Here is a 27,694-nt window from a genome sequence, read left to right as displayed (position 1 = left end):
GGTGAAGGACACGGAAGATCACGCTGATGTCTGCTAATCAGAAGAGGACACAGCGTGTTTTGTTTGGTGCCTCACTTCTATCACACATCAAGGCAAGACCTGGAGCGCTTTATGAGCTACGCAGGTGGGAAGCAATTCTGCTTCCCACATTTCAATTTGACAACACCAACGCTCCGGGGCCTTCAAAATTTGTGGATACTGTCAGCGCTTCGGCAACAATAGAAGATATGCCGTGTGATAAATGGAAATGTGCTTATACTCTGAGCTCGGGGTCCTTTTAAGATTACGAGCTAAGAAAAGGGAAAAAACTTTTCTAAGGAACACTGCACATGACAGTTGTGTTTACCTAAACTCTAATTTCCTTGAAAGAGGATTATGACAGGCCTTTCTACTGACGTGTGATCTGGAGTATTTGTACACAGTGTTGAACAACTTGCTGGCATGTGTCGCTTTCATTTTTGAGATGCTGCTGACGTTTTGACAGACGAGCGGTGCTGTTATACAGCCTGCCTGCCAACAGTGGAGCTCAGAGAGATGGAGAGATTATTCCTTACAAAGCCAATTAAAGAACATTTAATGAAGATAGGCTAGATCCATCCGCCCCTCTGTACTTTTGACAAGGTGCTCTAATTTGAAAGAAGACTTGTCAGTTCTGCTGAAAGGAGTCCATCACAGAACTGCAGGCTAAAAATAACAGCCTTTATGGAAAAGAAAAGAAGCTCCTGCCCTCATATTGTCTTGTCATTTGTCTTTATGACCAGCTATAAAACAAACAAACAAACAGATCAATTAAATGAAACTTTACACAGCCCGTGCTTACGCCCATGTCGTTTTATATTGATCCATACTATGTAGCCTCCGGCTGGACTGCAGGACGCACCCACAATCCAAAGGACTTTCCTTTTATTTCAAACCAGGTAGAGAGTAAAGAACAAAACTGGCTCTCTTTCTCCTGTTTTTCTCTCAGGCGCTTCCTTTCAAGGATGAGGGACAACTGTGACAAACTAGTGAGGAGCAGCCAGATGTGCTCTCATTGTTCAAGAACCACAAAAGTCCAAGGTAAAAAATCTGAAGAGGGGCCTCTCTTGTCTACGTTCTTCTCTCTTATCTTTAGTTCCCTCTCTTCCTTTCACAGTGGGAGTGAAGGGTGACCTCTCAGTTAGACGGGTGAGCTGAATCTTACTTATAGGCCTGACACCCACTGATAGACGACCAGCACTTGAAAGGTCAGGGCAGGAAAGGCTGGGAACACCTGCTACCCCACAGAACTAACACTTCCTTAAATGCTCAGAAGAGCTGTGAGAGTGAGGAATGAGTTATTGAGGATGGGAAGGAATGCCAAAGAGTAAAGTTGTTGTCAGTCAAAAGAAAAGTTGAAAGCAGCAGTTTGAAAGGAAAACATGGTTGAGGAAACTCCTTTTCTATGTAAGCAGGAGGTAAGACTGGGTGAGGTCGTGAGGAACAGTCGAGCAAGCAAAGGTCTGATGAACTTCCAGTTCTAATTTTGTGTTATTGCTCCATACAACCAAGTGGAAAACTATGAATACATGGAAAAGCTCGTAGAACAAGTTTAGCAGCAATAACTTAAGGTATATGTTTTCTGTTCCAGTTCATAGAGGCTTATGGTCATTCTTTTATGCGCAGGTCTCCAAAGGTCACGCATTTTAATGAGGTTTAGGTCTGGACTTGAGCAGCAAGAAGTATCTTGATCTTCTTTTGAACTCACTTCATTGTAGATTTATTGGTGTCTTTGCGATCATTGTCCTTTTGCATAACACAATTTAAGCCAAGCTTTAGCTGTTGGTCAGATGGCCTCACACCTGACTCTAGAGTACTTTGGTACATCCATGGTCCAGAAACTGTGGCTGCAAAAAAAGCCCAGATCATCAACCCTCCACTACCTACCATGCTTTACAGAAGCTAAGCCTAAACTGTGCTGCCATATTCTTTTTTAAAGACCTTCTTCTTTCAAGCCTTTCAGTCTTTTCTAACTGTACTATTATCAGTGTTGGGGAGTAACAGAATACATGTGCCAGTGTTACGTATTTAAAAAACAAAATATGAGTGACTGTATTCCGCTACAGTTACTTCTTAAACAGAGTACAGTTACTTTGTTGAAATAAATGGATTACACCTCTGTCTTTTCCTGTTTCATATGTTAGCGGTCCCCAACCCCCAGGCCTCGGTCCGGTACCGGTCCGTGAGTCGTTTGGTACCGGGCCGCGAGAGTTGAAGCTCAGGTGTGAAATGTCTGGTTTTCAGGGTTTTTATCAGTTTTCAGCGTTATTTTGTTATCGTTTTTATCGTTAACTCGGTTTTCCTGGGTCTTTTCACGTGTGTTATGAATAAATCTTCTTTTTTTGGTACCGGTACTAGTTTTATTTTGTTGTATTTATCCGCGACACCTTAAAGGCCGGTCCGTGAAAATATTGTCGGGCATAAACCGGTCCGTGGCGCAAAAAAGTTTGGGGACCGCTGTGTTAGGCTATCCCCTCTCTATTGTTGGTAATTCCACGCAAACACGCAATAAGAGGCTCTGACTGGAAATCTGACCGTGCAATGCAAACTCTGTTTGCCACCAACCAAGCTGCTCTCAGCGTCCAAAGACTCCAACCTAAAAAAACATCTGGAACTAAGTTCATTTTTAAAAGCTAACGTTAGCCTACTGCAGCTAGCTTGTTTTAGTTGTGGTAGCTACCTGGGTTATGTGCTACTTCAGTATCTTCGATGTACTATTGCTGTGTGATTTATTAGAATTAATGAAGGCTGCATTACAACCTGCTAGCTGCAAATAAGCATGCGCAGTTCTGAAAACATTACTGACACAGAAATAGTTTTCTATACGAGATCAGTGCAAAATGTGCAGCCTTACCTAAAGTCCACCCTACTGTTACTCACTTATATTTTATACTTAAGATTTAACAGTCTAGTTGGTAATACTTTCAGAGCTGCACGTGATTGTTTAACAGAATACGTTACAAACTACATTTAGTGCCATGTATTCTGTAATCTGTAGTGGAATACATTTTAAGTAACCTTCCCAACACTGATTATTATGAACTTTCACATGATAAGTGAGGCCTGTAGAGTCGGAGATGTAGCTCTTGGGTTTTTGCATTGCTGACCTTGGGGTGAATTTGCTGGGACGTCCACCTGTGCTTTTATAGAGAGACTTGGGATCATTGTCCCAGTGTGATCAATAAACCAAATGCACCTGATGCTGCTGCTTACCCTCTTAATTTCAGTGGAAGAAATAAGGGTGTAGTTCAGTTTTCACATGACCGTATTAATGCAGAATATAAATTAGCTGCTAATTCTAAATATTTAGCATTTAGAACACTTTTAAACTGATATCTTGGTGACCTATTGTAAATCTAACAGCTTATAAAGACAAGTACGTTTCTCCATCATTTATTGCCATAACAGTCTCTCATGGTTTTACATTTTCACATTTAACAAGTGGAGCAAAAGATGCATGCTAAGGTTGCACATTACATTTCTTGGTTTGAATCAGTGTTCTGAGGTTAGGCTAAACGGGCAAAGCTAAAACTATATATAATGCACTACTCCAGCACTGATCTGTGTTACTGTTAAAATAAAACTGAACTCAGGGAAATGTGAGCTTAAGAGGAAAAGCCACACATTCCATGCTAACATGCCAGCTTATATCTGGCTCAACACAGGCACGTTTCTAATCTTCAAAAGCTGGTTTTATAAGTGCATAATGAGTGAGACCACAATAGAAAAACAAACCATTTATTTTCCTTCCCTGTAGAGTAAGTGGAACCATATGGGCCAACATCTGGGAGGCATAAAGGAATCAAAGCCAAGTGGTGCTGTGGACCCCGGTGAACCACGGCAACCTTCGGCTGCCCCGACAGAATTTTACTCAATGGAAAAACAGGTTGAAGCCGTGTTCTCATGAGCGTCTGAGTTTACTCCTAGCCTTTTTTCTGGATAATTGCTAATCAAAAGGGGACTGTCGGCAAAGCTCCGGGCACGGTCCACAGCAGTAATCACTGACAGCTGGGAGTCTGACTTACAGAAAAACAGCTGGCAGATTCCGGTGAAACGTTTCTGTGATATTGGCTGGAGGTCACAGACAGTTTCATCCTGGGAGGGGATTTGCACCGGTGGGGCAGGCTGTGACGTACCTTTAGCTAGTTAAAAATAAACACGAGCAACCAAAAATATGCATTTATTGCTTTGTCTGATTGCTGAACACAGTTCAGAGAGGCTTTGTTTCTGTTCTTAATACACGATGGAGTGATGAAATCTCCTGATAAACCACTTCCAGGCAAAGCTTGTTTTAATAGCCTTTAGCTAGTCCGCATTACTTTCCAGCCAACAACAAAGAAACAGTCTTATCAGACCAAGCAGGTTGAGGTTAAGAAGCTGCACCTCCTGAGGGCTATGTATTTTAGCTTAGGATTTAACGTCTTACACTAAGCCACTCTCCTCCTTGGTCCCGTGCTCCACTCCTCCCTTTCTCCCCTGGTTCACATTTAGCCACCAAACAAACGACAGGAAACGGCTCTGGAGACAATTTAAAACTTTTACAAGATCAGCAAGTATGTTTATTAACTCACAAACAATATCTTTTTTTTTTAATACCACGCTGGTTCAGCAACAGAGTTTATGATCTATGATTACGGGGTGGATGGCAGGATGAATGCACACAAAGGACAGATTCTGTGCATGCCCTGGAGGCGCGATCATGTATTTTAATGCTCAACAAAGATTAGGTTGAGCACTGAGTATACTTGTCCTCTGGGAGGGGTGAGGGGTGGGGCTGCCTCCCTCATGTCCAATCACATTATGCCAGAAGGGTTGTGGCCATGCTAATTTATTCCCGAGTGGTCCCCAGAGAGAGTGTCTAGTCATAAAGACCCTGTCAGCCCCTCCCTCAGTGGGCACCACAGTCTGCAGGCAGAGCCTCCCCAGAGAGGTGGGCCCTGCAGACATATTCGAGAGAGTAATAATCCCACTGTCAGCTGTCTGGGCACCTCCAGGGCTTAAGGCAATTGCAGATACAGCTGGAACAGCAGTGGGGTATGATGTGACATATGACATAATCCGAGTTAAGGTGGTGTTGAGGCTGCAGATGGAGACTGGGTGGCTTGCTCCATCTGTCTGTTTCCTCCTTTACCAGTGCAAACTCTGAAATGGTCCCACCTGGTCCTAGCCCTGGGAGGAAGCTGGTTCCTCATTATAGCAGCCCTGGGAGGGTGCTGCTGGCATGTCAACACGTAGCCAAGGAGGCGGCGGGCTGCCACCTCCATTCAGCTGCACTAGAATAATGTCAAATGAAGTGACTGCAGGGAGCCTGTGAGACACTCGAGAAACCACTTTATCTTCTTCATTAAAACCAGTTTAGAGAGCAAGCGGGGAGGGGGAATCTATCCATTTTTCTTGAAAGTCTCCAGAACAAAATTAATGGCACCATTAGGCCCTGCTATGGCTTTCCTTCACACATGCATGTGTGCCTACACGTTGCTCTTAAACAGGTGATTATTGCATCTTTTCCCACTGAAAAATGTTGGATTTCATGGGCAATAAAACCAGATAGAAAACTGTGTTATTCCAAAGAACTGGAATATTTACATGAGGGCTTTTGGATTGATTTCACAGGTACAGTACATCTCCAGAACCTTAACACTGAACATGATTACTTATTAAATAAGAAAAGCAAGCAAAATGCTGCATTCTGTGCTGTGCAAATGCAAGGTGTCAGCTAAGGCGTGACGGGGGAGTCTAAGTCAGCATACTGGCTTGTAATTTCCACTTAAATAATTGCTGTTGTTTGCCTTTGGCAAATAATTATTGGACTTTCATCTGGTGACTAATTGCTTCTAATGTATCTCAAAAGAAATCTGCACTATTATCTTGGAAGCCATCCTGCACAGCACCGACTCGTTCACCCACTCAGGTAAAAAGTAAATAATTCAATCTCACACTTTGACAGTCTCACCTCTTCCCAAATGCTGTCCCTTTTAAAGAGGATGAGGCACCAATCAGCTCTTTTTCATCTTCACATGTGGACAGGATAATGCTGTGAGAACACAGTGTATGTGCTGGCCACAGCTAGGTACTAGACGAACGGGCTAAACCTCATTAGTATTCCCCAGCAGCATGCATTGTGGGGTCTGCACAGGGGTATCGCATCTTAGGCCAGGAAACCTTCGCTCCAAAATGATGTCGATTGATGGACCTCTCTGCTTGAAGCTTAGTGCCCTGGTGCTGCGCCACTAAGAAAACATATCTTCTCCCATTCATCGTCTTCTCCAATCCCCCAAACCCCTCGGTCCCATTGCTATAAGCCAGGCGCACCCAGACCAGAAGCTCAGTATGCTATCTGAGGCAGACTGGATTGTACTGAGAGATAAAAGAGATGTAGGGGGTACAGATGGAGACAGCTTGGGGTTGTGTATGTTCATGGAGTGGTGGGCCTGCTGGGCACAATAGCAGTAAGGGCACCCCAGGCCATTAGCACAGGTCCCCAGGACATGGTGATATTGTAGGCTCCCGCAGAGGAAAGCTCAGCTGGAGCTTCGGATCTCACAGCCTCACAGCCAAGAACCGCCCCCATTAGAGTAGATAAGGTTCCTATCGGCAAGCAGCACACACAAGCACGCACTCATTCATGTTCAAGAGTAAGTGCGAGCCACACAGAATAATGTCTTTGCCAGGAGTCATGGGGCGGCTGCAGACACACTTCAGCATTTGGGGTTGTTTGTCAACAGTTTCACTTTCTCTGACAGTGTTGTTGGTGATTTATAACCACGAGCAAAACAGAAATAAAAAACAAAGTTGTATTGATTTTTTTTCATAGTTATGTGCGTCACAAGTTTTTCCTGGTTCCACACAAAATGTGAAAATTAGACTGTAAAGTGACTTCGATTTGAACCCTACTGTCGCTTGTTATTGCTATTTTTCGCCCCGCTTTTTTTATAAGCAACCCGACTGGCAGGCTAAACTAAAAAGCATTTGGGGACTCATAAAAGATGCTATTGTAATGAATTTGGACCGCTGCATACGGCAGACTGGGTGGAATACAACAATTATGAAAACATTGCCTCTTTTTTCCCCAGAAAGCCGGTTCCACTACACGGCACTTCTTCAGGAATAAAATGGTTCCATCTCTCCTCCTGCAGCCTGCCGTCCTCCCTCTCTTCCTTCCTCCTTCTCTTCCTCCCCAACCCTCTCTCAATCCCTCCCACAGCCTGGCGCTCTCCTTTAATGAGTAGCTGGAAATGACAGCTTTAATCACCGCCTGTGGCCACAGCGAAGGACCCGTTAATGATAGAAAAGAACAGAGGGCCATTTGCATCAATCAGTCCTAAATCACTTTTTATGATAATGCAGTAGAGAGGGAGGAGAGGCTACCCAGATGACTCCTGCATGATGATGATGAGGCTCTTCTCTCCCCACCCTTGTACCCATTCTTAAAGGGATACACTAACAGGTACTGACTCTCCCTTTAGTGTTCCCAGCCCATATCAGGAAACCATAGTTCAAACCAGTTCTAACGCAGCTTTCAGACAAAACAGCTTTCAGGTTAGCTAGTAATATCTTTTTAAATATTAGTTTAGTTACTTGCAAATATTATTGTAGCTTTAATGGAAATTACACCTAAGCTGATTTAAGTACAATAAAAATGTAACGAGTGGGAAACTATGGCAACTGGTTATATTGACAGATGACTGGCTTTATAAGGTAATGAATGCATACTGGTACCAAGTGAACCAGTAACTGTGTTTGAGATCACGCTTACATTGCTGGTGCACAGACAGCTGCAGACTGGCACAGAATCAGATATGCATACAGCTGATTGGTTAGTGTGTCTGCAGAGAACAGCAGCTCCAAGGAAAAGCATTAGGTGATGTTAAAGCAACATGTGTTGCTGCTGACTATCAGTAAGTCTTTATTACGCATTTATATGGAAACTGCAAAAGAGTAATTTTATTTGGTGTGTGTTTATTGCAAGTTAAATGCAATAAAAAACATTTCATTCTTTAATAACCTTTATGCGTGCAATCCAGGCCAGAAGCACAAAATTCGCAGCATGTGCACTTACAAAGAAACAACAACAACAAAAAACAAGCCCAAAGCTTTAAGCAGTCAAAATATATTTGGTGACAGATATGTTAAAAGTAGTGCTGTCAAAATTAACGTGTTAACGCAAATTAAGCCGTCATCACGATTAACGCGGTTAAAAAAATTGACGCATCTGGGGAGCAGAGTGACTCAAAATCCCTGAAACGTTTCAGCAGCGCATTTCGGGCAGTTCGTCCAAGCAGAGTTACCTTCGCACATGTGCAAATGGGCAGTTGATCTGGTAGTGACTGAACCAATCAACTCAATATGGAAGATGATAAACGCACATCGGCCTCTCGATGGGAAATTTGAGTATTAAAAAACAAGAAGCCGGAACAGTCGACCGACATAAAGTCTCATGGACGTTGTGCAAGAAGGAATTTTCACCGAAGCGCTTCCAGCTTAAAATATCACATTGACGCGAAGCATACGTTAGCCAGGATGCTGCTAGCACTTTGGCTAACGCGCCACCCAGCTTGGACAAACCCCTCACGGAGCATCGGGGACTCAGTAAGTCGCCCTCGGACACATCGACTGACGCCGAGTGGATTGCAACAAACTGCAGACCTGTTAACATCACTGAGAACCTTTACACAGCTTTGGGTCCTCGTTTCAAGGACTTGAAGCCTCCCCAGGAGTGACAGAGAGAGGATGAACGTTTACAGAGGTTTCTGTTAACATGAATGTTCCAAATGTTCAATAAACATGTTAAGTTCGTATATTTTCCATTTTTTATTGAGTCTGTTTGCTCATGCAAAATGAAATGTGATTAATATAGAATAAACATGATATTTAATCAAAATGAATCCACAGTAACCCTGTGATGAATCTGATTAAACATTTTAATTGTTTGACAGCACTCATATATATTATATATTAGTTTAGTTGCATTTCACAGAAGAGAGCCTGTAAAAGACTGAACTATTCAAATTCTCTTTGAATTTAAGCATTTAACATTCTTTGTGTTTGTTCTACATTTATTTCATTATATTGCATAAATGTCTGTTACAAGCTCAAATATAAAGTTATATAAAGGCTGTTGATCAAGTAATCGCGATTAATCGCGATTAATTACAGAAGATTGTGCGATTAATTAAAAGCGTTTTTTCCCCAGCAAATCATCTGGGTCTCGTCCGCCACAGACAACATGTCAGCCGGTTTATGAATGATAAAACTGAGTAAAAATAATAAACAACAACAACAAACACTTCCACATTATGTGTGTTGCTAAAGGAGAATCACAGGTACAGTCGATCCAAGAAAAAAATAATCAGACTGCCAACAGTTGTACAACAGCTGGCAACTGCTGGATTCAATAAAGAGTTTTATAATCATCCTCACGACCTCTCGACTATTTCACATAGTACTGCGAGCAAAAACAGCATTGTTGTGTTTTTCACTCAGTCAACAAGCTATCCAGTGTCTAATTACGAGAGACGTGACATTCTGTTTCCATAATTAATTCAAAAGTGTTCTGATTAAATGCAATCAATTCAATTGTTAACACGGCAGGGGTTCGTGAACAAAGATCATCTGTGGAAGTATAATGAATGTAATCAGATGACATAACGTCATATCTGCATATTGTTATATTAATGCGCACACAAAGAAACACGAGCGTTAAATGGTACTAAATAGTGACACTGCATTAGGAATAGTTTGGTAACAAATGCCGGATTCATGAACTCACCGTGGAAAAGTTTTGCACCTGATGCGCGTCTCATGAAAGTATTTTACATGAGGTCCAGTAAGAAATGATGAAACACAGTAAAACCTTACCTTAGACACCTCTAAGCCATTTCTGTAAGTAATGATAATCGTAGCTTCTACGCCAAACACAAGGTGAAACGAATATCAAGGCGATAGTCCAAGAAAAAAAAGGAGGAAAGGCACTCCCATAAAAAATACATAAAAATAAATAAATAACCAAAAAAAAGAGTCAAAAATCCACGAACGCTTGAATAATAGGTTCATACTGTTGCCAGCGCCTGACGGTTTAAAATGGCAGAACAAAACATACCAATTTGTCACAAAAGGAGACTCTGACAAGCGCAGAATCCTCACCAACACACAGACAGGCGTGACAATGCCCCTTCAGGGTATTGCCTACTTCTGCTCGCTCGCTCTCTCACCTAATCTCTCCTCACCACAGATGGCTTCTTGCGAGTGCAGGGGAGGGCACGGCAGTTCCACAGTAATCCCCAGCCACACAGACGGAAAAGCTTGTTAGAGCACTTGCTGATCACCACAAAAAGTCAAACCAGAGCCAAGGAAAGGTCACCAGAAATTAGGCTACGCTCAAACTCCAAAGGCTTGCCTAATTCCCCTGATAAGCCCCTTTGAAACTCAACCTGTTCTGGCTGTGCCACGGGCTCAGCCTCGCCTACAACTAAAAGCCTCCACTAAATCTAGCTGGAACTCATTTACACAGAGGAACACACACACACTCGCAGCTGCTCTCACTACTGACAGGCAAGGCTTTTCCTGATGACTAGACTAGAACAATCGACTAAAGAATCAATGATTCCCAATGTGTGTGAAAGGAATTGAAGATGCTTAGACACAGTGCTGGGGCTCTAAGTCTGAGCTCCTTTGGACGTGAGAAAACTTTGAAGCTGGAAAGGGCCTCGGTTTGGACTTCACGCTGCTGCTGTTGTCAATTATCCACTTTGGACAGGACACCAGAGGAAAAAACAAACTACTGGAAGGCAAAGGCAGTGTGGGCATGCTGCTGAGTTATTCAGGATGTCAGATTTTGCAGTTCTCAAACCAAATGCATGAAACAATTTGTGCGGAGCGTTTGAAAAATACGAGCCCTCGGGCAAACAAATGTAAACTGGCGAAGCGCAATGTTTTCACTTTCACAGATACTGTTTACATTATTCTAATGTCCAGCCTCAGACTAATTATTACAAGTACACACTCCTTCTTCTCTTCCACACGCACCACCCAAAGCCCAGAGGTAAAAAAAAACAAACTCCAAAACATTAGGAAAAACAGAAAAAATCAAACAGGAACGAATTATGTACCATTTATTCCAACAGAAAAAGCACCAAGACTGACACAAAGGAATACAGAAAGCCTTGCAGCCCTGCTGCCCGTAAACTATGAAATATTTCCTTTGATATTGGCCCCAATTTTCTCTTCAGCCAAAGCAGAGTGCAAATACATGCTCAGTGCAAACATGCTAAAGCCTGCCTGTAGATGAAAGAGCTGGTGGCAGTCGCTGCCATGCCAGTCCACCTCTTCTTTTGTGTGGTTTCGTAGGAAAAACAAACCATCTTTTTAATGATCCTCTCATTTTCGTCCGTCTATGAGTAAATTGTTGCATCTCTGGTCAGTATGTGTCTAAAATAAGTCTTCCAGCAGACGCTTATTTTATCAAGATCTTAATTATATGATACAAGCCCAACACTTTAAGTGCTGAATTCCCTGAGCGAACTATGGCGCCCGCTGCCAATAATCTGGCTGTCGTGATCACGTGACGAGCATGTGACACGGGACGATGACAGCACTTGTTTTACTGTCACTGCAGAGGAGTATGTTTCTCTCCGTCACGTCAGATTTGATGCTCATCACCACCACGGAAACATTAGCTGTGCCACCACCTGACATAACAGTTGTGACAAGAACGCTGGCTGTCGCCTGACATAAACAAACACACACAAGCTTAAATTACATTTTTTGCCTCTTCCAAAGTACAGATGTAATGTTTCCATGTTTGCTTGCCAATAAGTTAAAAATACGCCTACGCTTTAGTGCACACCCGGGTATTTTTCTTCTTGACTGGAAATCAGATACCTGTACTTTAGTTTGTCAATGATGAAAACAACATTTTTAAAAGTTGGTGTGAGTGTGAACCAGGTTAGTGCAAGGTGGGGGCGGTTAAAACTGGCACAGGAGTAGATGCAGCAGCATGATAAGCAATTAATGCACATAAATAGACTAGCATGTTACCTCTAATAGGGCATATAGTAACATAGTATTTTGCACAGCACCAAACTGCACTGAGAATACACCTGTGAGTCAAGGTGCAGCATCACATTTTAACAGAGCAGCTTCATCATAACAATGTTGGTCAACCCTCAACACATCGTCTGAGCATTCAGTTAGTTTATAACAGTATTACCTATCACAAGCAAAACATGTGTGATGTAAATTTGTAGTAAACTGTAAACATGATAACATATTTGTTGCATAAATAAAAGAGTACCTGGAATGCTTACAGCTTTTTCCAGGAGAGACGTTTCTATAAACAAATTCTTTTTTCTTCTTTTTCCTCCACATTCCAAAGCCGTGACATCACAACAACATCATTGGGATTAGAGATGGGTACTGGTTCTGACATAAACGGTAGTAACCAGACCGAAAAGCAGCGCACATTTCGGTGCTTTTTTTTTCCCCGAGATGTCACACACTTTGGATTCCAGCCAATCATTTTACGTTTCCCAGGATAGTAGGCGGGTCCAGGTACGTACGTTCTTTTAGAGCAGAGCTACAGATTAAAAATGCCCAAGGCGAAGCGGTCAAAAGTCTGGCTGTACTTCACAGCAAAAGATGCAAACTCAGCAGCCTGCAACAAGTGCTTTAAGCTGATACTGTGATACTGTCTTTTTTTTTTCTTCTTCTTTTTTTCTCAAAAGGTTCCTGGATACAAAAGTCCTCCCAATATTATCTGTGCAGGTGGATACAACACAAATAAAGGATCATGTCAGGTATGTTTTCTGTCCTTTCCTTGAAAATTCTTGCTAACTGCTCTGTGGTTGAGAAATATATGAGCACTCTGCATTAAGTATCACATGAAAAAAGTAAATACTTCCTCCTTACAGGGTGATTCTGGTGGCCCTCTGGTCTGTAAGGGAATGGCTGTCGGTATTGTTTCTTTCAACAAGGCGATTGGTGAAAACTTGGGACAGTGTGACTATCCGGATGTCCCCAATGTCTATACAGATATCTCAAAATACCTTAACTGGTTCAGGAGGATTCTCCAGGGGGAAAAAAGTTAAATCTTACACAAAGCTTTGCATCAGCACACTGTAAGTGTGCAAGCTATGCCTCTGTCAGTGTTTGCTCTCAATGCAGAATAAAGAAAATGTTTCAAATATTGTTTCTGTGCACGAATAATATCTTATTATGACTTTAAAACCTATCTATCCATCTATCCATCTATATATTGAAATTCAGGTTTACCATGGAAAATTAATTCCATGCAATACTAATATCTGTAAACTAATTTTTAATTTCTACAGTACATTCATCCTGATTTTTTGAGTACTATAATAAAGACTAACAGAGGATGTTTCATTTACCACAGAGAATTACCTGATGTGGTTTTCAGTTAAATCTCTAATAAGTCAAAAAACTGAAGCCATGACAATTTAATACTAGAAACGGCTCTAACTACAGTAACACTACTTTTCTAATTTAATAGTAAGATCATGAACATTGAACATCCTGACGTCTTCTCTTGGTTAGCGTGTTGGATGCTCGCCCTTGCTTCCTTTTTCCTCCCACATTCTTCTGTTGTCTGTCTTTGGTGACCCTGCCGGTAATACTGTGATACTGTCAAAGGAGGTAACACCTGGAATCCGATGAAACACCTGGCGACGCATAGCGTTTTTTTTAAAAGCCGAGAAATGCGCCGTTTTTGATAGCTTGCTGCGAGACCTCACACCGTGCACATCTACTGCGGGTGTGGTGCCTGTTATCGGACCCGGAGTTAACAACATCCCCCAAGAACCCGAGGAGGAGAGTCCTGGCCCCTAGCCCTGCCAGTGTAGCAGAAATGATGAGGATGATGATGCAGCAGCAGCCGTTCTTCTCTGCGTGAGTAGCTTAATGTTGTTCGTGTGTAATTTACTTTGAGTAGGCTAACCACGTTATTACATTAATGCATGTAAGGTGAACTAGCAAACACCATCATAGCTACATGCGGCTGTCTTCTTGTTTGATGGCAGATACTCCCTTCACCCTGGCCAAAAAGGCTAAAATGACCAAAGAAAAAGTGGAAAACAGTTAAACATGAGAGGTTTTAGGACAAAGTTTGTGTTTTTTCCATTGTTTAAGCACTGCTTCCAGCCAAGAGTGATACCATATATGCCCCATAGCTGCAGAAAAGGCTAACATTGTTATCTTTTTACAAAACAACAGCTGAACATGAGAGGTTTTTGGACCAATTTTGTGTTCTCCATTCTTTAAGCACCGTTTAAGCACCGGCACCGTTTCAAAAGTACCGGTTTGGCACCAGTATCGGATAAAACCTAAACGATACCCATCCCTAATTGGGATGTTACAATATTGATCCCGGACCAACGCTATGATGGAACAACACCAACACGGGGATATCAGGTACAACATCTGAGCACTGTCATCACAAAGTGGACAGCTACGCTGAGTCTGCTGTGTAGCAGCTACTGAGCTCAAAGAGCCGCGACAAACTGAAGAACGTTTCTAACCCTCACTGTACCGCCAACGGATCGATAGATGTTTTTCATTTTTTCATAATTACTCGGCTACCAGGATGTTGTGACATCACCATTTTAAATCTTTTGGCGCTTCCATTAATGTAATCGGATACAACCTTTATTTCAGCTACAGATCCAAATGTGCGATGTAATAATGTGCACGGTAGTACAAGAAATGATCGAACTGAACTCGACATTCATTTTACATTAAATGATGACAAGTTGAAACATGTTAGCTAATGTCACCCAGTAAGATGCCAGCGGGGATGCTGTGGTTCGCGGTTGGTGCATTAACACCACACAACAAGAAAATCTCACCTTTAATCAATCATCAAGTCCAACCTATCACCATCTAACATCAAAAGAAGACTTTTGTCATACTGTACATAATCATACTGTACATAATCATACTGTACATAATCAGTGTTAATCAGTGAAGCAAAAGAACTTCAACAGAGGGCACTACATCGGAGGTGATAGACTTGGTCTTATTAACACAACATAATGTAACAGCGTTTGCTTTTGCAGCCACAGTAAAAAAGTGTGGTCTCAGCTTGGGAGGTGTCATGTGATTGTTCTTAACCCGAGGTACTGCTAAAAGTCTAGCCCTTCTCTTATAATTGCAAATGGCAAGCTGTTAAAGCATTTACAGAGCTTCAAGTGCCACCACAATGCAAATGAAGTGATAGGAACTCCAGTGCTGAGCAAGCCTCAGTCGCTCAACAGCGCAAAAGCCGTTTGGCACAGGCTGGTGAGACAAAGGGAAAAGACAGATGATTGCATTTCAGAGGCGGAGAGGATGAGAAGTACATGCTTAAAAAAAGGCAAAATAATCCTGAATATAGAACGCCTGCATTTAGCTGGGACGTGCACTTACAAGTTGTTGAAGTGGGCAATCGGACATTATCAAAAAGAAAAGTGGTGCGAAGGAGTGCAAGCATCATCAGGATACAATTTGCATTTATAGCTCCCGAAATTCACATGGAAGGCAAAGTGAGCTAATCAAAAGGTAATCAAATACAGTGAAATCTCTCTTGGATTTCGATCAGCAGAGGCCACTGGCCCCGTTTCACATTACAGTTAGCCAACATGGCAAACAAAGAGTTCAGGTGACCGTGCCAACCTGAACAGAGAGCGCGTCCTCACAACCTGCTCCATCGCACGGTCAACAGGTTCAGCTGGATTCGCTTTCCCAGCCAAGAACAGGTGAAGCGCACAGCGATTGGCTGACAGGGGGTTGGCCCGTGGACGAGACGTGAAGGCCATTATGGTAATAGGGGACTAGCCTGCCAGGAGCGTGTCAATAGCAAAGAACAGAGGATTCCTACATGAGGCTGGGGGAGGTCATCCAACCGAACACGAGCACATCACCTGGGAAATAGCTTATTAAATATGCTGCGTTGTGCTAAATAGTGTGGCGTGAATGCTCTGTTTCTAGAGGTGTTAACAGAGCCCGATTTAATATGTATGAATGTCCAACAAAGTGTGTGCGCTTGTGTACAGTATGTATCTCTGCGTGCAGGAGATAAAGGCAGCAGTCACTCATGGCAGGAGGCCTAGGCCGGGCCTTTCTCGAATGCTCCTCATTAACAGCTCATAATAGCTGGCAACTTCCTCGTGCCACCCTGGCTCATTCTCATTAGCAGCTGGCAGCAAGGTGGGGAGATGAGTGGACGCTGGCATCAGCCCACCGTCACTTCAGCACAGCGCGGGAGCAAGCGGGAGAGTGGAATAGCAAGGGAAAGAGCTCGAGATAGGTAGCATGAGAGGGAAAAATCCTCATCTCTGTAGATTTAATTAAAACTGGGGTGAACAGATGGGGAAGATGGAGTGAAGTCCAACAGGAGACAGCTCATCTGTTTGGGTTTTCACATTTCTCTTTCCATCTCTCCCCATCCGCCTCCCTCTCTCATCTCTGCTAGTTTTTTCTTTTTTAGATAAATTCTTGGCATTCAGAGCGTCCCAATTCAAAGCTTGCACACTGGCAGTGTGACAGGCGACAAAAACAAGGGAAAAAATAAATAACCGAGCTCACATGGGCTCTTGAAGGAACGCGGGCCTTCAGTTTGCTGCGGATAATTATGGGCTGGGCTCGAGCCGGCCGGCCCAGCGCTGGGGCAGGGATGTTTTGCTGGAGAGCGGCTAAGCCCTTATTAAAAGGTAATCCTGGCAATCCCTATTTGTTTAAAATAGAGAACCGCTGAGCACAGACAGAGGCAGACAGAGGGGAAGGTCACTCAGTGTAGGGTTTTAGATCAGAAAAAAGATCAAGCCTGCCCGTGGCTCTTTTTTTCTCCTCTCTCCCAGAAGAAGTCACTTTTCATTCAAATGTAATCATCACCGCGCAGTAATACGACCTTCATGGCTGCATGTTAAAAGGAGAAAAAGCAAAGCATTCAGCTCCTTCAGTCCCTGTGGCCATTTCAGAGTATACAAAGGGATCATAGACGCAAGCAGAAACCACTAAACGCATTCAAAGCATCACAGAATAATAGCCCTTTGACTATGCGCAGGAATGTAAATTTGCGTGCAGCGCATGTGTGTTAAACGCTGCTACAGTTTCTGTGTTTGACACACTGCATCTTTTGATTGACATTTGTTGCCAAAGCATTATCATAATCTCCTAGCAACCACAGTAGGAATCAGAAAAACATAAATCATAGAAGGGGAAGGAAAAACTCCCCACATCCACCTTGTGCAACAATGCCACTAGTCTTGCATTTTCTTCTGAAAATTTTCTGCCTTAGCTCAGTTCCCTGCTACATTAATCTCATTATCCTTTGAACCTTTTCACTGTTAATGCCAAATGCAATTTGTATTCTAAGGCCAAGCAAAAAGCTCTAAACTGATTATCCCAATTTGAACCGTGGCAGTCCTAGATATTGTTGAGTCTGAAAGGGCCATCTAGCTGCTGAATGGGCTTCTCATATGCCTTCTGAGTTTCATGACACAATGTTGCGTCTGCTTTGCAGGGGATAAATTAAGCGTGTGAAAGTCTAAGCAAAGCCCTCATTTTCCAGTTAATCAAATCTTCCCCTAATCAAATTAGCGCACATAATTCCTCTGGATGCGTGGTACAAAAACAGCATTATCCCCCCTCTCTGGAGCTGAAAGGCAGGGAATCAGCGTGGTGCCTCTCTCTCCTCTGCATGAGCAGCCCTCAATGGAAGAGGAGGGCCAGGGTGAGGTGGGGGGTGGAAGTGACCAGGGCGAAGGGGGAGGGCACGGCTCTTCCCAATGGCCTAACGGAGAAAGGCAAGGCCGGGGTAAACTTTGGCAGCGTTTAAGTTCCCAGCTCATTAAAAACCCTGGCTCAGTGGCCACCTCCAGGGAGCACTGAAGCGTCGGCTAATGAGGTACTTGTTTAATTTTCTTTCAAAGGGCTGGACATCTGTGACAACCCACCCCCACCCCCGTCAAACCCCACACTCCCTCCCGTTTCTCCCCTCAGCCTTAAAGCCCCATGCCTCATCGTTCTTCTTCAAACCCCACACAAAGCCCATCTATCAATAGGCCGCGGGGTTCTCTCTGGTTTGATGAAGTGTCCCTCATTGAATGAGGCAGATAATACATTTGGAGGAGAGCAGAACAATCGCCATTAACTCTGATCTCTCCCTCTGAACAGTCAAAGCCCATCATGGAAATTCAATAGTGGTCAAGCTAAACGGATAAATGTTCACAGTCCACCGTAACGTTCTAATTGATTTCCCTTCATGAGATAATCCACCCTCTTCAATAGTGGTGCTCGCTCCACCCTTTCACCCCTGCCACCCCTCTGTGGAGGTGCTGAACATATCTTGGGGCTACGGGGAAAAAGGGAGCAGGTCTGTATTTATCTGATATTCATATCTCCCTTTTGATGCATTGAGAAGAAGCTCGAGTCTATTTCCTGTGACCTGCCGACCCCTGCCACGCTGACCTTTACGTGAGTCTCAGTCTTCAATCCAAGCCCCACGGTGACTCACAACACATTAAAGGCCCCTCACTCTCTAGCAGTTAGCCTAATTGGAATTCAAAGCAGCTAGCGCAGCGTCTCTCTTCATTGGTCACTTCCACTTATTTCATAATGCGTCTCGATTCTTTCATTATGAGAGCTGTCTGACTCGTATTTGCACCTTGATGCCCCCCTAATGTCTAAGAACATGGCAAGAATATAAATGTGCTCTTTCCACTCTTCCTTATTCTCATCTGGGGTCCTTTCAGGTGATCTTTTGTGTAACGAGGTAGGAAGGATGAACCGGCTACAGAGGAAGTGAGAAAGCCAGAGAGGGAGAGAAAAAGACTCTGGGAGCCGGACAAAAGGCCTCATGAAAACATTTGTCAATTTGTACAATGTAAACAGGCTGTAACAATGTGTCCTGGGGTCAGCGGGTCAAACCCATGGATCACGCATCAGCTGGCGCGTGGTTATTGTTCCGCTCGTCCCGTCGACGCGGGGGCCGAGGGCGTGAGCCTGAGTGTGTGTGACAGAAGGAAGATGTGGGGAAGAGGCGCAGAGGCCTTCAGGGCCATCAGAACTAAAACACTGCGCTATTATTAGGATGACACTAGAAAGCACCATCTGGGTTGTTTAATGAGCCTTTACCACGGTGTTAAAAGAGCCTCAAGTTAATTTCCAGAAACAATATGCTTAGAAAAGACTCGAGCAGGTTGTAAACTAAAAGCACCGAGCATCACCAAAGCACGAAAAACTGCTTCTAAATGCTGCAACTCGTAGTTTTTATGTACATTAACCAGTTTATCTGACGATGCTCCAACTGGGACATTCTGGGCTGAAACTATTTCTTGTTTTTTTGGGAGGTGGGGGCTCTTTCAAGTCTTTCAGCATCTTCACTTTCAGGAAAATGAATCCCAGACAGAAAGGTCACCAAACTGGATTTGAGGTATAATCAGTTAAGACAGCTTTGTTTAATGACAGGCTCTATACATGTTCACCAACAGCACCATTTGTTTCTCACCCATGCATAAACACAATAAACTGTGCTGGTCACACAGATGTAGGCTCCCTCAAATGTGGGCCCTTCTTGGCCAGTGAAATTTGTTTTTTTATTTTTTACTTTTTCTACACAGTTTTTCTAGAATGAGAGTTCAGGAGTAAATACAGAACCAAGAATAATGTGTCCTGATTTGGCTTTTTGCAAGAACGATTGTTTTTGGATTCTTCCAGATTTACTCAGCAGGGATCGTACAATATTGTAGAGCAGCGCGGCCCCCAAACAGTTCTGCTCCACGGACCAGTTTAATGTCAGACGGTGTTTTCACAGACCGGCCTTTAAGGTGTGGCGGATAAATACAACAAAATAAAACGATACGACCAAAACAAAAACGGTGGTATTTTGTAAATATAATAATAAACGCGAATTCACTGTGTAACTTCATCAGCAGCGTCCTCCTGAAATGCGGCAACAACACTGAGAGTAACGTCCTCCTCTCTTAATGCTCTCTGGTCGCTACAGCAACGCGGAGATATTTCTTTCAAAATAAGACGCACAACTACAACACGGGAAAGACCCAGGGAAACAGAGTTAACGATAAAACCCTGAAAACCATAAATTTCACACCCGAGCCTCAACTCTCGCGGCCCGGTACCAGTGTTGGTCAAGTTACTTGAAAAAAGTAATCAGTAACTAATTACTGATTACTTCCCCAAAAAAGTAATCCCATTACTTTACTGATTACTTATTTTCAAAAGTAATTAATTACTTAGTTACTTAGTTACTTTTTAAAAACACGATTTACAACCTGAAGAGGTGATAAAGTGATAGATCTTTCAGCCCAATTCTACTTTTTCTGCATAATCCATCATACAAAATGTAATCAAATGGAAAAGTCTCTTTTTAAAACTTGTTTTATTAGTTTTAATCTTTTAACTTTATGCATCAAGCAAAGATTAAATTATATGCAACATTCTCTGACTGGAAGAAATTAGTTTAACATTTAAACCTATTTTCTGCACATTCCAGCACATAAAATAAAATATTTTTTGTGTTTACACTCAGTCTTTCAAATAGATGCAAGTAAAACACAGCAGAAAATAAATAAAGTCAAAGACTCAGCGGTCCTGTTGCTCTATTTTCACCTGTAAAGCAGGACTGCGGTAGGCGGAGGTTTACCCTGGTGCAGGTGTGCCGCGGTCAGTGGAAGAATCCGCGAGTTTCTCTGTGAGTTTCCCATCACGTCGTAGCTACTCGGTGCTTGTTGGAAGTTTAGGGGTTTTTTCGCTGTAAAAAGAAGTTTTCTTCCCACGCACAGCGGACACTAATGTTTTTGTCACTTTGTATGGAATCAAACTCAAAGTAAGGTCAGTACTTCCACGCTTTAAACGCTGCACGCTCATACTCTCTCTGCACTCGATATATGATCCATTGTTGACCTGCACACAGCTGTTGTCACGAACGTCGCACTCGCTTACGTCACTGTCGTGAGACACTCTCGCAAAAAAAATCACGGTTTTAGTAACGCAGTAACGCAGCGTTCCTACGGGAAAGTAACGGTAATCTAATTACCGTTTTTGCAATAGTAATCCCTTACTTTACTCGTTACCTGAAAAAAGTAATCGGATTACAGTAGCTCGTTACAAGTAACGTGTTACTGCCCATCTCTGCCCGGTACCAAACGACCGGGCCACGGACGGTACCGCGCCGTGGCCCGGGGGGAGGGGACTGCTGCTGTACTCCATAGTGGTACATGTACATGGTGAGAACTGCTATGCTATCATTTCACAATATTACAAGACGGACAGCTCATTACGAAAAAAACGTTCTTTCGTATACTGTATTTATTGTGATTAGAACAAAAAATGCTTGCAATGGAGCTCAGGTACCTCCTGATAGCAGCTCCACAAAACTGGAACCCAAGGTGGGACACGAAACAAGGTTATCTGACTGGGTGTTGACCCAACATGTTTACGCAACCCTGATTTGGGCAGAACTTTGTAAAGTCAGACCGATCTTTAGGGCATCAGCTCAAATCATTTAAAGTGAGACAGTGTTCATAATTCAATCAGAGTCTGGGCGAGAATGGGAGAATTCAAAGGCAAAAATCCCTGATAATCAAAGCAAACAAAGACTCAGCTTCCAAAGAACATCTCGATGATCCCCAAGACTTGTGGAAAATATTGTGGAAGATTTGCATCCTGTTACATCTGGAGTGAAACTAACATAATTTTAAAAAACGAACATCACACCAGCAGTCAAACATGGTGGAGGTAGTGTGATGGTCTGGGGCTGCTTTAGTGCTTCAGGACCAGAAAATCCCCAAAGAGAACATCGAGCCACCAGTTTGTGCCCCGAAGCTCAAACGCAGTTTGGTTAAGGAGCAAAACAATGATCGGAAACACAAGTGCACCTCTGAATGGCTCGTAAAACAAAGAAAACAGAGGTCTTGAAACGGCCTAAACTTAAAGCCGGCTTAAATCGGGCAGAAATGCTTTGGCATGACCCTAAACAGACCACATGCTCAAAAATTCTTCACTGTGACTGAATTAAAACAATTCAGCAAAAAACAGTGCGCCTGAATTCCTGCAGTTCTTGCATAACGGTGGCCGTTATTGGGTTTAAGGAGGCAATTAGCTCTCTCCACACTGAGCCAGGTAGGTTGGATAGCTTTTCTTTCCCTCTTAATAAACAAACTCATCATTTAAAAACTGCATTTTAGATTCATGTCTTTATCTAATATTAAAATGTAGTTTTGTTTGAGAGAAAAACTGTATATAACCCAATATGACATTCATCACACTAAGTGCCTTTTTTTTCTTGTGGCACAACCCTTTAATCAGCAGCTGGTAATGTGGTGGTGTGAATATCTACTGGACTGGCTCATGGTGACCTTTGGCCTTTCACCATGCTGGCTGATTTACCATGCGGCCTCGGCCTGCGGCAGTGCTGAACAGCAGCAGGCAAAGAGGCTGAGATGCTGACCACGGAGGTGGAGGTCAGCACGGGACTGATAGCACGAGGTCAAGGGTGTATGGCTGATGCTATCCATCTCCCTCTGACAGCCTCGGGGCTTTCTATAAAGTGGGCTGGCTCGTATCGGTCTGACTGCAAAGGAATGTACACACTGTGAAACTATGAATCAGCTTGTCCTTAAGATTAGAAGCAGTATTCGGCTTTTCCAGTACATTTCTGAGAGACAGAAACTAGTGTAGCACAACTGATCAGGCTGCCTACGACCAAAGTTGGACTTTTAATGAAATCCCCAGTTTACCCTGCAGAGAACTGGTTACCTGCACACCTACAGCTGTCAAACAGTAAGTAAGTGGAAGTAACTCGAAGCCAGGAAAATCATTCAATGGAGTTGTTAGCGAGCAAATCGTGTTGACTAAGTATAAACCCATCAGTCAAGTTAAGAAAAGGTCAGTATCTCCCAGACTGCAGCCCACAGTACATCTTTTTCTGAGCGGAGGATGTTAGCCCACTACTGTGCTTGATCAGGGCATTGCCTTCAGCTAGGCTGCTGCCCAAAGCCAACCTAAGCGGTAGGAGGAGATCAGTTTCTTGGTTTTGGACGGCTTGAGGGGGGTAAAATTGGCTCCTGGAAACCTGCCAAGCCTTCGACTGACTCATCAACAAGAACCCAGGAGGAGACAGACAGAGTGTTCATCCTTTCAAGCCTCGGATCTACCTCAGTGTGGGGTTAAGTCTTGATAGGTTGGCGTACGGTGTTTTGATGCCCCCTCTTTTCTATAACTCCTGTAGGCATCATGTAGGCAATCACGCATGACACAGCCGGAGGCACAGACACATGGGTCCAGCGCTGGCCCATAAGTCCTTGGAATCTATGTTTGTATTTGAGCAGACTTTATTGGACCAGACAGGACAGGAAAGCCTTGTCGGATCAGAGGAGGGAAAAAAGAAGCAGATGCAGCATGAAAACAAAAACAAAGCAAACCACTTGCACAGAGCTATATGAAAGATGGATTACAGTCACGCTGTTGCTGAAAAGCCGGCAAAGTTCAGGCTGTACGCCGCAAAACCTGAGCTTAACAAAATATGTCCACAATTATGTCCATCCAAAGCCAATAATCAAGCAACCTCAAACATGTCATTTCATATTTGTCTTTTTTCATACTGAGTGACAGGCAGAACAATCAAATTAAGTTCCTCTCAGCAAACCCGCAAGTGTAATTATGCACTAAGTGGGTGCAAATCAACACATGCAGAGCAGTCGTATAGTAATATTGACACAGTATTTTCTGAAGTGAGAGAGAATAGAAGTTACTAGCTTGAAAGTAGCAGTTATCTTTTCCGCTGTCGCTTTCAATTAGCAATTTAAGGAACAAGCTTCCTTTCATGAAAACCAACGGTAATAATTTTTGTAATATGAAAAGAGCAGCTTCGGTATCCATTGTGATTGGAGAGTGGCGTTTCCTCTCTTTTGTTTTTAATTCTGCCCAGTCTCATATGAATTCTTATGTGGCAGGTCGGCGTGCGAGCAATTTGTGGCACAAATGAAAAATGTGCAAATGGGGAAAAACTGTTAAAGAGATTGAGGAGATTAGCTGTGTGATCAGAACAGAAACCATGTTGTGGTCAAAACACGGGAACATAGCAGGAACTAATATTCTCATAAGGGATTTGAATGATGCTTCAAATGCTGTAGGTCTATGTAGGGCTGGGCGATATGGCCTAAAATTCATATCCCGATATAATTTGAAGCACGTGCGGTAACGATATACATCACGATATATTCTTTTCTTCTGTATAATGTATTTTCCACACTATAAGGCACACTTAAAATCCTTTAATTTTCTCAAAAATCGAGAGTGCGCCTTATGTATGAATTCTGGTTGTGCTCACTGACCTCGAACCGATTTGGGCATACAGAAATCTGTTAAAAAATGTTTTAGTACAACTTTGGTAAGCCGCACTGCTTGCCGCACTACTGCCGCACTACGGCTGCCGTAGTGAGGAGCTTCACGGAGTAATCTGGGTCCAAAACTCCGTCTCCTTCAGGTCCCAAAGTCAAACGAACACAGAGTTAAAAACGGTCTAAATTTTTTCATCTTTAATTAAATCATCAGCGTTGCTGCTTTATCAGGTGTAACAATTAAGTTTAACGTCCAGGCATCCATGAAAACAGGATTTATTAAATTTAACGGAGTTAGAAGTTAACAGGAAGTTAGCTCGCTAGTTTCCACCTAAACATTTCATACCATGTTCTGACAGAGATTTTTGAAACTAAGCATACAGCTCTGCTGTCACTTCCAACATAAATGAAGACAGGAAACTAAACAGCAGTGACGTTTGCAGGGTTACTGAAGTTGGACTACCTGGTATATAATGTTGTGCTACGTGATTGCTAGCGACACAGCTATGTTAGCATAACATTAGCACAGTGAAGCTGGAGGATGAAGCTAACTTTTTTTCCACTCGATAAAAGTTAACGTGACGGATTCTGGTGGTCAGGGACAAATGCAATCGCATAGCAGGATGCTGTACACGGGGCAAACTTCAGTCAGGAGAACAACTGAGATAATCCATCCACAATACGAGGTTAGTCATTAATATACTGCAACAACATGGGAATAGAGCAGCTGCGAGAGAATTCAACATTAATGAATCAATGTTACGGAAGTGGAGGAAGCGCAGTTTTTGGCTTTTTGCCATGACTGTCGCCCAACGTAATTTGCAGATGATAATGGTTTTAGCCGCTGAGATGCTTTCGACCAAAACCGGCGCAGCTTGATGACATCATCAACATGCGCTATCGCGATAGAGCGATATAGTCAAAATCTCTATCGTTGGCCAAATTTATATCGTTTCTATCGTATATCGTTTATATCGCCCACCCCTAGGTCTATGTAGAAAAAAAAGGATTTAATCACCTGCTGATTTATGAACGCCTCTTATGAATCCTTGATTTTAGTTTCTGCTGCCTTTTGTTGTATTTTTGTTTTTTAGGGCCCGTGCTGTGGCGAGCGGGTGGACTGCTGAGGTTACTGACCAACATTAGCAAGCTTCGTTAGCAGGTTGCACGTACAGGTGGATCTCACAGGATCAGGTAACTTCGTGCTAAGTAACATAAATGAAATGGTAGGAATTCAAGTCTCACAATTATCTGCAACAAAGTCACGTTATCTGCCAGACAACTGGATTAAATGCTCAGCAAAACACATCAACAGTAGAAACAGAGCCAGATAAAGTTGTCTGTGTTGACATCGGTATACTCTGAAATTTCATTAGATCTAAAAGCATTTTAACACTGTGAAGGACACCACAGGCCATAGGAGAGATCTGTACAACACCCACATTGCCGAGCACCAACACAAAGAAGCAGAATATGATTATAATGTGACAATGTGTTGAGCACAGATAATGGTGATACAAGATACGCAGCTGAAGGAACTGCCCATGTGAAAATCCAGCCAGTGTTCATCACTGTAAGGTAAATTTGGAGCTTTGGATGTGATGCACAGCCAGACTTCTGAATATTTCTTTTAATTCAGAGGAAAAAAGTTAGCTGTTAATAAACGAAAAGACACAAAAGTCTGTCTGGGATCAGAGGCGGAGCCAGACATTTGAAACACCCGGGGCTTAGCCCAAAGAGTAGTATGCATGTGGGATTTTTTTTTTTTTTTTTTTTTGGGGGGGGGGGGGGGGGGGGGGGGGTGTAGAAATGACTGAAAGATTAATAGGCTCTGTTCAAAAAAGAATGACTTCATATAGGGAAAAATATATATCACATGTGCAGGACACCTTAAACTAGTTTTTTAATTAAGCAGCGAGGCAGAACAAGGTCAGGGCTGTATCAAGACACGAGGACTAAACCCCAATTCAACCAGACCCAGAACTGATCCAGAATTAAAACAGGACTACAACAGTTCAGAAGCAGGACTACTGAGGACTTAACCAAGACAGAACCAGAATCAGAACTAGATGATAGTAGCACTAAAAATCATCATAGACCTGCACTACACTTATTTTTTAATTCTACCAAAGTCCACTATTTAGATTGAGAAAAGTTTATATAATTATTTAGCCTTGTTGTGCAAACAAGCCTGCAGAACTTAATAAATACAGAATTTGAAAAATAACAAACCTAAAAAGAAACACTAGGTACGAGATACATGAGTACCTATGATACGGTGATACTTTTAGTAAGCAACCATTTGACTAACATGTGTGTCTCACCTGCTCTTGTTCATCTGTTCTGTCCTCGTTCTCCTCTCTCTCCCTCTTTGTGCTGACAATCATCAAATATACAGTTGAAACCAGATATTTACTCTTCAGATAAAAACACTTTTTTAATTGTAACATCAAATCAGACTAAATGTTTATTTTTTTAGATAAATATAAAAACATATTTGTTAACTTTAAGAGTAAAGAGAGAAACTATCTGTATTTCTTAATTGCAAATGGCACCAAATTGTATTCAAACTTGAGCCACACTTATGGAGCTCCACAGTTCTTTTCCTGGTGTTTTGGTTGATATCTCTTGATTTTCCCATGTCAAAGAAACAGGCTCTGTGTTTTGCCTTATATGCATCCACAGCTGTGCCACCAATTTACTCACATGGACTCTACTAACCTATCAGAAGCTTCTTCAGCTCAGAATGGAATCGTCTGGAGTTTTCTTATTAATTAACAATAAATTTAGTGTACATGTACTCCTAAATTTGATGAAAGTGATAAAAATAGCTCTGTCTCTCTTTATTCTGAAATTTAACTAATTCAAAATATATTTCAATATTTATCTAAAACAAAAATTTACTCTAAATTGATGTTGTACAGTAAAAATGTTTTATGTTTTCTCCATAAAGTGTAAATATCTGGTTACAAATGTGAATATCCTGCTGTGTACTGAAATCCCTCTTGTTTTGCATAGAAATATACTGAACAACATACAAAGCATAATATATAAAATAACATTTACCTGAGTTTTTTCTTTGAAAGAAGCCTCTAATGTCCATTCTTATGTTTCAGTACATAACTGAAACCGATTTAGTCGGGGAGGGTAAGAACTGAAAATATGAAATAAACACACGTAAGCTAAGACTCTCTAAAAAAAATAGCATTTGTTCGGCTTTTCATTTCGCCATTTGTTGATTCACTTGAAGAGCAAGTAACGTAATATTGGTCAAGTGATCAGTTTCATATCAATCTTTCGTGATGCACCGTCATATTTACATT

General features: G+C 42.5%; 2 protein-coding genes across 12 annotated transcripts in view; both read right to left on the bottom strand.

Annotated features, from left to right (window-relative positions):
* Positions 1-27,694, bottom strand: part of auts2a (activator of transcription and developmental regulator AUTS2 a) — a 372,946-nt gene that overhangs the window by 58,485 nt on the left and 286,767 nt on the right. The window lies entirely within an intron of this gene.
* Positions 1-27,694, bottom strand: part of LOC146660124 (uncharacterized) — a 220,847-nt gene that overhangs the window by 185,176 nt on the left and 7,977 nt on the right. The window lies entirely within an intron of this gene.

Source organism: Rhamphochromis longiceps, linkage group LG10, assembly GCF_057381845.1.
Source record: "Rhamphochromis longiceps isolate RC_006_pf linkage group LG10, R_longiceps_female_GT1.1, whole genome shotgun sequence".
Classification (NCBI taxonomy): Eukaryota; Metazoa; Chordata; class Actinopteri; order Cichliformes; family Cichlidae; genus Rhamphochromis; species Rhamphochromis longiceps.
This window is presented reverse-complemented; position numbering and strand designations above follow the sequence as displayed.